At 32.3% G+C, this 11,924-nt stretch overlaps 1 long non-coding RNA gene across 1 annotated transcript; it reads left to right on the forward strand.

The window, feature by feature from the left end:
• The first annotated feature begins 4,350 nt into the window (after window positions 1-4,350).
• LOC147806905 (uncharacterized) lies at window positions 4,351-9,969 on the forward strand. Its single transcript, XR_015435366.1, has 2 exons — window positions 4,351-4,729; window positions 9,681-9,969. It is a non-coding gene; the product is annotated as an uncharacterized LOC147806905 (long non-coding RNA).
• The last annotated feature ends 1,955 nt before the right edge of the window (window positions 9,970-11,924 follow it).

The raw sequence follows: 11,924 nt of genomic DNA on the forward strand, positions 1-11,924 counted from the left end.
CTATTATTATTTACTTTGGTATGGTATGTTATAATATAATATGTGAACGAGTTTGAAAAGTATAGGTTCATTACGCAATTAGAAAAATAATACATTCAAGTAAAGGAATATTTTTTAGGTACGTCAAAATATTAAAATAAAAAAATTAAAAAAAATCTGTTTTTATTAAAATTAATTTTTAAAGGTTTCCGAGACTCTCGGGGAGTTATTATTTAACCGTTAGCCCCTTATAACCAGCTTTTCAAGTACAGCGATATTTCAATGGAACCAACATTTGTAATATGCCACATTATATGGGCCCATATTTTGTCCATAATTAATTTCTATGGTTATCTTATATTCGACCATGTCTGAAAATTATTGGTTTACATTAAGGCATTTACATTATATGAGTCTCTTTTTTTTTAACTCTCTTATTTTTTATACGCTCTTAGAAATACATAAATAGTGTGATCCCGACTTATACTATTTCCTATAGTATATTATAATATAATACCGACACAACAACAATTTCGCCATTATAGCCCTAATATACGCAATTAGAAATACATACAATTATTTCCTTTGGTATGATATGTTATAATATAATACCTGATCGAGTTCAAAATTATAGGTTAAAGGGTGATCGGGCGTGAAAGAATAGTCCCAATACACTGTCCCATGGATGTCGCAGCGGAAATGGGTACAGTGCCTTCTTGGGGTAATACCTGGTATTCCGCTCGGGATTATATCAGGGGACTGGACCCCCAGGTTGGGGGTTGGGCAGAGGGTAGGCACCTCTATCTTGTAAAAACGTCTTGTTACAAATCGTTATGGAGAAATCATATATATATATATATATATATATATATATATATATATATATATATATATATATATATATATATATATATATATATATATATATATATATATATATATATATATATATATATATATATATATATATATATATATATATATATATATATATATATATATATATATATATATATACAGGGTGTCTCAGTTAAGCGTTTCAGAACTTCTAGGAGGGGTAGGGGGCATCCTGACGACTCGAAATCATATAGCAATGTGGGGTCAGAAATGCTTTCCTGAAGCGGTGACGTGCACAGAAGCACCATAAAGAAAAGAGACCGTAAGTGAAAAATCGCTATAATAATAAATAGAGAAAATTATATGGCCTCCTCGGTCACCCGACCTATCATGTCTTGATTTCTGGAGTCATATAAAAACACTGGTTTATGACATCCCTGTTGATAATGCTGGTTGCAAGAATCGCAGTAGCTGCCTGCGAGATATGCCTGGAGTATTGCAGAATGTTCGAATGTCCATGCGCCGGAGATGTGAGGAGTACATTGTAGCCGGTGGCAGAAACTTCGAACACTTACTTTGGCTCATGCACCATATAATTTTTTCAATGTATTATTACAGCGATTTTTCACTTACGGCCTCTTTTCTTTATGGTGCTTCTGTGTACGTCACCGCTTCAGGAAAGCATTTCCGACCCCACATTGCTATATGATTTCGAGTCGTCAGGATGCACCGGCACAGGCTACAGCCACTTGGATACCCCTTTCTCGTCTACCGAACTGGAAGCAGCTATTCATCGAACAAAGAACACGGCACCCGGGCCAGACCGCATTCCGGCTATTCTCATTAAATTTATTCACTCCCATTACCCAACTAAGCTCCTTAACTTCTTTAATGTCATTCAAGATACAGCCCAACCTCCATTTTCATGGACCCAAGCAAAAATCGTTCCGATCTTAAAACCAGGAAAAAACCCATCAGAAATTCTCAGCTACAGACCTATTGCTCTCACCTCGACTTTCGCCATGGTCTACGAACGTATGCTTTTACAAAGGCTTCTTAATTTTTGCCTTCAACAAAATATCTCCCCCCCTCCCACACTGGCTTCCTCCCCTTTCGTGACTGTAATACAACTCACTCAATACTCTACCATGACATACGAGAAGCACGTGAGCGGAGAAAATTTATCGTTTGTGTTGCACTCGATCTAGTCTCGGCATACGACAACGCATGGATTGATGGTCTCCTCACCAAACTCCTCTCGGTCGGCATATCTGGAAAAACAGGGCTTTTCTTACAAAACTTTCTCTCCAATAGAACCTTCTACATCTCTTGGCGCAACACCCGGTCTAAAGATTTCCAGCAACCCCAGGGCCTCCCGCAGGGCAGTGTCCTCTCCCCCCTTCTTTTTATGTTTTACCTTAAAGACATTCACAAACACCTTCCTACTGGAGTTCAAATTCTTGTGTTCGCTGATGACATCTACATTTACTATGCTGCAAAATCTTTTGACAGGGTAATTGCTAAACTTCAAGATGCCCTCATCACCATTCAAACTTGGTGCACAGAGTGGAAAATGGCTATTTCACCCTCAAAAAGTGCAACTATTAATTTCTCTAACAAACGTGTCTCACCTACGATTCAGTTAACAATTTTTAACGAACGAATTCCCCAAGTTAATTCCATCAAAATTCTCGGCATCCATTACGCTGCAAACATTTCTTTCCTCTGTCATTTTCAATACCTAAAAAAGAAATGTTTAAAAAAAAATTAATGCACTCCGCTGCATCTCTAGCACTCAGTGGGGGTCTCGAACCTACCACCTCATTCAGATTGTAAATGCCACAATCAGAAGTATCTTAGAGTATGGCAGCCCAATCCTCTTCTCTGCGCCAAAATCACATCTCCGAGTAATTGAAACAATCTACAACTCTAGCCTCCGCGCAGCAACTGGCCTCCCACGATGGACTCCAATTCATATCCTCCACAGAGAAGCCGGCACTACCTCAATCTCACACAGACTTGTTTTAGCAGCTAAAAAATTCTACCTCCGTCACTGTTCCCTTGGCTCTCACTCCCCAATAAATCGCCTTTTGCATAAATTCCACTTTACTAGACTTAAAAAGAAACCCCACCTTTTCCTCAAATTTCAGGACATCTTCAGCCAAAAAGGCATAAGTAAATTCAATATCATCCCCTTCCACATTCCAGTTTTCCTCACAGATCTCCCGAACCTCTGTCTTTTTGTACACGATCTTCCTTTTCAAACTACGAAAAATCCCAACGAAATCCTCCCTCTCTATCAGGAAACCCTCCACACCCTTTGGAAAGACTTTGTCATCCTGGCTACCGATGCCTCAAATTCCAGTACGAACACAGGTATTGCGGCTATTAACTCAAGGAACAACATGTCTTATATCTCTCAAATCCATCCTATTAACTCAGTTTTCACCGGAGAAGTTTTAGCGATTTGGTTAGCAGTCACAAAATTCACTACCGAGTATCTAGATTACGTTATTTTATAGGACAGTAAGTCCGCAATCACTGCCCTCATCTCAGCCACCCATAAATCCCCTCACAGCATCCTCCTCTTACAAAATAAGATAGTTTCAGCAAGTGCAAAAGTGAAATCAATTACAATCGCCTGGACACCAGCACACGTTGGCACCCCCCCCCCAATGAAACCGCTGATAAGCTGGCCAAACACGCCACCAATGCCCCTCGAGCCATCCCTTTTATCTCACCTGAAGACTTGTCATATTCAGCAGTTTTAGACTCAAACCGCGAACTCAGTAACCTCCGGACTAATTCAAAATACCACAAGCGTTTCCCCTTTGATCACCCTAATAATAAAACTACCCTCAATCAACTCCCAAACCGAAAATACGATATCTTAATCTCGCGTCTCCGAAACAACACAATCCAACTTAACGAAATTTATGCAAAAATAGGGCTCGTAGACTCCCCTTTGTGCGATCATTGTCAACTTCCAGAATCTGCTATCCACCTTCTCTTTGAATGCAAAAAGTTTGAACATCAGAGACAAACACTGCGCGCCTCAATCGGAATTTTCCCACTCTCCCTTCACCGTCTTCTTAGTAATAACCAATCTTCTCAAAAATTTAGTGGATTTTTTAATTTCAACTAAGCGTTTCTAGTCTCCAGTTTTCAAATCCCGAATTAAATGCAGTTACAAATTTTTAAGTTTTAGTTTAAGCCTCTCTGAGCGCCTGGGAAAAAGAGTATGTTTTTTTTTAATTATTAAGAATTTTGTCTTGATGAACGTGTTTCTCCAAAAGTATTGGAACCACCAAATGCTAGATTTTAATTTTTTCTAATCTACCTCTCCAAAAGTGTTTTGGAAAAATATTTAATTTCGATCTCTACTGTAAATTTGTTTCACTTCTTCAAGAACAGCGTGTACTCTCACCACCTCATCGTCATCATCTTCAGCATCAACAACTCAACTCACAAAAAATACACCTTACAACAAGGGGGATAAAAGCGAGTAGCAGAGATCCCCCCCACATCATTATCAACATCAAACCCACGAACGTTGTTTCAATAAGCAGATGAACAATAAATGCGGTGTGAAAGTCGCTGAGTTTCGATGTTTCAAAAATTATTTAACTTAATTTAACGTGTCACGTTTCTTACAGTTTTTTTTTAAAACTAATTTTGCTTCTTGTGTTGGTTTTCATGTTAAATTTTAACTGGTTAGATGAAACAAATTGAATTCTCAAGATGTTTACTAAGTTGACATTATATTCGTCAAAAGGCTGCCGGCAATTGTGGACATTAGATTACGTATTGCCCAAGTGTTTTTGGTTTGCTATGATAATTTTTAACTCCTGAATGCCATAAGTGGATTCCTAACCAGTTGATTCCTTGCTGTCTTCTTAAACTTAAACTTACGGTAAGTCAAACTTCAAATTGTATGATTTGATTTAAAATGAATGTTTTTCTTGTGCCATAATTAATAGGAAAATTTTATCTTTTTAAAATATATGATAATTTTGTATTCTTGATATTTGTTTTTTTATTGACTCTCTTTTTTAGTTAGTATTTGAGTTTACTTTTGTCTTAATAAACTCTAGTACATTCTACCTTACATAAATCTGGTACATTCTACCATCATTTTTCTTTAACAAAAAAAAGTTATGCTTGTTGCACTTCCGAACTATATGTGTAACATTCCGGACTATAGGGTAAACTTTAAGTCATTTAGCTTTTTCATTATATGCTTTATTTTATTCTATTTCTCTAATGCAAATAAAACTAGGACAATCTTAAATTATCTACGATAAATGCTTTTTTAAATTTCTCAAATGAAGATAAATATTCTACTTATTAAAACTTTTAGTTCCTTATTGAATTATGTGCGAATTTTAGTTTAAGGGTTTATACTTGTGTATTGCTTTAGTTTAAAATCTTAAATTTTTGTACTATAATTCAAAAATATATTTATATTAAAAGTTCTCAAAAAGAAACTTAATTTTGAAAAGTTGTATATATAGCCTGTAAAAAATGTAACCAACTTTTTTTTTGCTGTTTATTATTCTTATTAATAAAGTGTTTTTCTGTAATATACCGTGAAAATATGAAAGACTTGAAGACTTTTGAATTAAAGTAAAATCTTATGAATGCATAACGTGAAACATTTAATTCTGAATTTTTAAACAGTCGGTTAATGTCTATCAGGCTTAATTATTGAAAATTCGTAACAAATTTTGGGGGCTTAAAAAAGTTTCTCAAACAATATTTTCATTTTCTCAGAATAAAAACTCCTCACAAATGTATATGTAAATATATCTCAATATGTATATGCAGTCAAACTTCTATTAAACGAACTTCCCTTTTACGAGTTTCTCTATTTTGTAAATTTTTTCGAGAAACCAAGAACATTTTGGAAATTTCTTCGTAAAATAACTTCCAAATAGCAAAGTGAATTTTATATTTAACGAACTTTTTTTGAGATCCACTTTCCCATTTCCGTAAAAATTCAGAAAATTTTAAACTTGTTAACGCATTTTATGGGGAAAATGCCCTTTAATTTTTTGAAGCCACTTAACTTTTAGAGAAAGCAGTAAAATCCCTTCTTTTTTTTTCCATTTCAAACGAAAAACTCAAACAAAACTGATTTTATCAGTAGCCATTAAACTTAAGAACGCATGTGGAAATGCATGTTTAATATTTCTTTTATAATAAATTCAGATATAATTTTATACATAAATTTAGCTTCTTTTAGTTTAAAATGTATGTAGCATGATAGTGTAACACTGGATAATGTTTTGCTCTATTCTTGCTTTCCATGCAGGTGTCTTCTTATGGTTAAGATTTCAAAATAAATTGTAGATACTATTTAGCAAGATAAAGGTGTATTAATTGTTATTTTAATTATGTCTACTGTTTATGAATATAAAACCTGTTTTGTGTCGTTTAAGTATTTCAAAATGTGACTTTCTATTTAGCGAATTTTCTATGTAACGAACTTATTATCGGCATTAAGCAACTTCGTTAAATAAGGGTCCGACTGTATTTTTATTTTTTCGGTTACTATTTTTCCGCGATAAGAGTGTTTGCGTATTTGGATTTTAAGTAATTTTTGAGGGACATAATTTCTCTTAATTTCCTTGCGTGTCTCCGCTAAGTCACACTGTAGTTAGATTGCTATATAATGGAAATCTATGGCTCTGATATAATTTTGGAATATAATATTGTAATTTCGAATTGACTGATGAATCATATGGTTAAATAATTCCTTAGTATAATTTCCTTTTTACAATTCGATATAGCTTAATTTTGTTGCATGGTTAGTTTTCCACTTAACTGGACAAAAGTACTTTTTCTGGAGAGTGGAAGACTGCTTATATTCAATTTTTAACTATGAAGAACTTTATTTACATGGTTTTGAAGAAAGAAAAAAGGACGTATGGTTGATATGTTATCTGAAATGCTTTATGCTATTGTGAGCTGAAATGCTTTGCTTGTAAAATTGTAGTTTGAACTTCTAAATAGCACCTAGAATTTTAACTCTCCAATATTATAGTACTTAAATATTTAGTTTGATGACTTGAGAATACGCGCTAGAAGAGTCTGCACGTCATTAAACAAAATAAATCTAAATGTTATGCTAGTTGTGTTTTTCATGCAATTTCATAGATATTTTGTTATACAAAACTTACATATTTTTATAACCTTGCATTGTAAGAGAAACTGCTATAATTTAAATCTTTGCAATTTTAATTAAAGCTGTGACAATATTCACACTTGAACGACATTTTTAAGGTTTTTGTTAGAAAATAATTTTTCACCCTCATGATTAACACTAGGTTTACTGACGTTTCTTATATACCTATCACTACGAACACTCGTCAATTTGAACGAATACATATAACAGCCATTACAGAGTTGCCAACTTGCTCCGGACAGCAAATATATATTTTAAAGTGGTAGTTTATCAGTTGTGGTTCTTGGTTTAATAAATTCAATTTAGTAGATTTTTATCCACCACTATTTCTAAATAATTTGTAGGCTTATATTTTATTACTCAACCATGTCCCGCTACCATCAGGGGACATCCAGGAAGTACTGGTTGATTACAAACATTATTATAAACATGATGAATTGAAAGTATTGTGGGTGGTGAACATTTACAGATGGAAAGAAGAGTTCAATCGAAGCACTTAATTTACAACAATGCTCAATCGTCCGCCAGTTCTGGACGATTGTTTTCAAAATGTTTTTTAATTATCTGTTCTATTCCCTTACTTATCCATGGGGCTATCCATAATTTCTTAATCAAATTGATAGTCAGATATGGAAAGTATAGGTTACGGATGTCCCAAAATTTCGGACAGGTAAGTAATATGTTAAAGATCGTCTACACAACTTCACGTTTGGCACTGATCCGTTTTATTGTGGAATCTTGCTTGGTACATACCCTGGGTTCCGTGATTAGTTAAACACTGATTAATATATAAATTCGATAAGGTTCTCCTGTGGTTTACTTTTTTAATGTATTCGTATGTGTTTCTTCCCTGATTTGATATATTGACCCATTGGTTTTGCCAATTTTGTAAATTTCGTTCAAAGATATCTGCTTTAATTGAGTTTTTAGATCTAATTTCGTATAAATCAATTTTTGGTTTTTGACATGCTAATTTAGCCAGACTGTCAGCCTCCTCATTGCCACGGTAGCCAACATCGGCTTTAATCCAATTAAACTTCATATTGTACCTAAAATTTTCTTTAACCATTTTGATCAAGAAACTCCTTCTCTTCCGTTCCCGGAAAGAGAATCCGAATTGAAGATTTGGTTATTGATGATCCAATGGATCGACTGAAGGTTTGCCCAGAGCACTGCCTTAAAATTCGTAGGCTTATATATAATTCACCACTTGCAAAATTTACTTAGTTATTTACCGTTTTTAATTATTTTAGCATGTCCGGAGCAGTTGGCATCTCTGCACTTAGAAAGCAATGTAGTTATATACTATAAGAAAAATATATGTGATATATATTTATGAAATATTCTTGTATTTTATTTTTCAATACTCTAACTAAACAACTGAAACCTTCAAAATCTGATATCAATTGACATTCTGCGTTTGTTCTTTCTATTATTGCCTATCGTAATAGTTGCTTATAGATTCTTAGTTATTATTGATGTGAAGTTTGCATGTTTACTCAAAATTTTGTCGAAATTACGATCTCGTCAAATTGACGCATATTTATAGAGATATACCACAAAGAGAATTTCAAAGATTTTGAAAGAAATAGACTTCAACATATATTTACCTCAATCAATGGATAAAAGTCATTACAAGACATAAAATAAAAATGTTCTGTACCTTTCCTTATAAAATTCGAAATTCGTCAAAATGACTCGTCCCGTAAACCTAGTGTTAAAAAACATTCTTAAGCTTTTCCTGTTTTGGAAGAAGTAATTTCGCCAAAGTTCGTATTAATTTAAATAAATTTCAATTATTGTAAAAATTATTCAATAACATTTTTACTGTTAATTTTTTTAATGATCATTTTTTTAAAAAGGATTGAATGAAGGGTCGAAAGTGTAGTTTATACCCAAATTTTTCGGTGCTCTAATTTCTGTCAGTTTAGACTATAAGCTGGCTTATAGTTTATTTTAATAGACGTTTGTTTGTAAAACTTTCAGAGTTCGTAAGCTGGAAATGAATCAAATTTTAATTAAAGATGACAGATTATTTAAAATCCTGAGTTTTGATAGTTTGGTAAATTTGGAAGGTTACTTGAGGGCAAAGATGGGACACTGTTTTTTGATGCTCTAATAACAATAAAATATGTTAATTATAAGAGCTATCTAATATGAACTAAAATGTCTGTTAGATTATCAGTTATATTTGTACTAAAATAAAGAAATTTAAAAAGAAATTTCATTCATAATCTAAAATTTATCGAAAATTGACTTTCTAAATTAAAGTAATTTTCATGATGAATAACTGTTTATCTAATATCTAAATAACTACAAATAAGCACAAATTAAAAAAACTGTTTGAAAGTGAGCAGTGTTTCAAAGATTAAATTTTAAGCCATATTAAGTGATGTTTATCAAATTTGTAAATTGAATGTTAAGTTAACAATATATTTTAGCGGAATTTTGATTTTTGTCGGATATGATTGATTTTAGTTCGACTATTTATATGCCAGAAATTTTTCAGAATTAGGATTCTTAAATTTTCCTTGATTGCACGTTAGTTTGTTTCAAAACCAAAATATTGGTTCTTTATTCTTGAACACTTTTGCTACCATACTTTATTACATTAATCTTATATCAGATTGTTTCACACTTTATTTTAGTATTCATGAACATGTTTTTTCACTTTTAGGTCTGCCTTCTGGGAGTCTTGTCATATTTTCTGAGTTTTTCTGATGATACCTACTGACAAAGCCACCTGTTTTCATCATAAAAGGTCATTTTATAAGTCTTTCAAAATGTTAATGCTGATAATTCATTCTAATTTTGAATGGCTTGTGCATATTTTGTAGTGTTTAATATATCTCATTTGCTAAATAATCTGATACAGATTATCCTTACTTATTTTGTTAAAGCAAGATTGGAATTCAGTGATTTGTAAATAACTTCTTTAAAGTAAAATTTTTATCATTAATCAAAAATTAATTTTTCAAATATTTAATGATAACTGAAAGGCGGGCGAGAATCGTAATATTCCGGCTAAAAATAATTCTTATTGGTTCACCAAGAGTTGTTAATAACAAAATCTTATTGATAAACTTATAGGCGTTACAGCCCAAAAGAGGGGTGCCCATCTCAGTTTTCTTGACCTGATGTGCAACAGCAGACGTTCCGATTGAGCCCCCCCCCCCCCCAAAGTTTAGCACTCATTTTATCGACCCTACTGAAGGAATAACCTTTAATATCTAGTGGGAAAAGCTTTGTGTTGGATACTAAATAAAACAATCCAACTGTTCACTGATTTCAATTGTTTGTGGTCCCCAAACTATTTTTATTTTGGCACAACATTGTTTATATTTTGCTTTAATATACAGATGTGTCATCTCAGAAAAATAATCTTCAATTGTCTGTTTTCAAAATTTCTTAGAATGTTTCTCTTGAATCATGCAGTTCAATCGATTCTTTTTTATTGTTTGGACTATTCTTCAGAAATTTATTTTCAAAATATTTTGTAAGGGGCCAGGAAAATTTGGGTCTTGGGCCTGAATTTGTCCTGATCGGTCCCTGGATATGTACATATAGAAGGTAAATCAAAATTCCCAATTTCATAGGCACACTATACAAAATTTAATATAAATTACATTCATGAAAAATGTATATGCAGAGGTAATGTAAGCAAGTTTTGTATGTTATTCCCCACAGATGTTTAGTATGTGCTTTTGTTTTACAACATCCATCAAGCACAAAATGTACCTGTCAAACATTTTTGCAACCTGCCTGATATAGTTAAATCAATCAATAATTAACATTATTCAACTAATAAACATTATTTAAATTCTAATAATAAGTTTAATGGTTTCATACTATATTTTCTTTTTCTTGCCAATTATAATGTCATTGTGTGATTTACAATTTGGCAAGAAACAAGAATTTGCTGTAACTTTTGGATACTTCAATAAAAATGTGCCTTGATGCTTGTAGTTGATTTAACAAATCACAATGTAGAAATATTTCAACTCTTGTGAGAATTTTACGAGCTTTCTGCAACAAACATCTCTAATACTAATACCTTTCTTAGAAACATTTTTAGTAGAAGCAAATATAGATGTTACTTATTTAAAGTAACAGAAGTGCTTTTTGTTTACAAAAATAGACTTTGTGTATGGCACAGAACAGTATATGTATTTTTTATATATATTTTAATAATAAAATCGCAAGCATTTTTTTCATCACTGATATGCGAGAACGGGATTTTTTAAATATAATTCTGCAGAAAGTTCGGTAGGAAAAAAATATGTTGAAAAATTTTGCAGATAAAAGCCCTAACCTCTTTTCAAATAAAAAAAAAATATTTCTGCAGGAATTCTGTAATATTATAGGACAATGTCCCCACGATTCTGCCACGTGGATCTCAACACAAAATAAAACATAGTTTATCACCATAATAAATTCAAATAATATCTTTTGATGACGAGTGAGATTAGCATGAAACCACTAAATTGAAACGCAAAATAACAAGGCTTTCATAGAAATATCTATTCATTATACTTTGATGATTTCTTGAGCATGAATTTTCAATAAAGATCCACGTACAGAAAAATATTGAAATGAGATATAGAAATTTGTCCCTCATATGATTTTTTATATTTATTTAAAAATTAGTACGATAGATCAAACAACATTTACAATATAGGATTAAAAGTGCCAATTAGTTCAAGGATTTAAATTAAGTGTTCAATGGTTAAGCGTTTCTAAAGTTATATCAAATGGCTCTTTGGACTCATTCGAAACATTTCAATAAAATGATAAAACTATATTGATAATTTACGATCAGGTCCAAAAAAAAAGCAGAGAATCGAAATTTACACTTTGCAATTTATAACTTAGTTTTTATATTTCAAAATAATAACTAAACTTGCATTTATTGAAAATTACT

Source organism: Parasteatoda tepidariorum, chromosome 7, assembly GCF_982258835.1.
Source record: "Parasteatoda tepidariorum strain Cologne lab strain chromosome 7, Ptep-v5.0, whole genome shotgun sequence".
Lineage (NCBI taxonomy): Eukaryota > Metazoa > Arthropoda > Arachnida > Araneae > Theridiidae > Parasteatoda > Parasteatoda tepidariorum.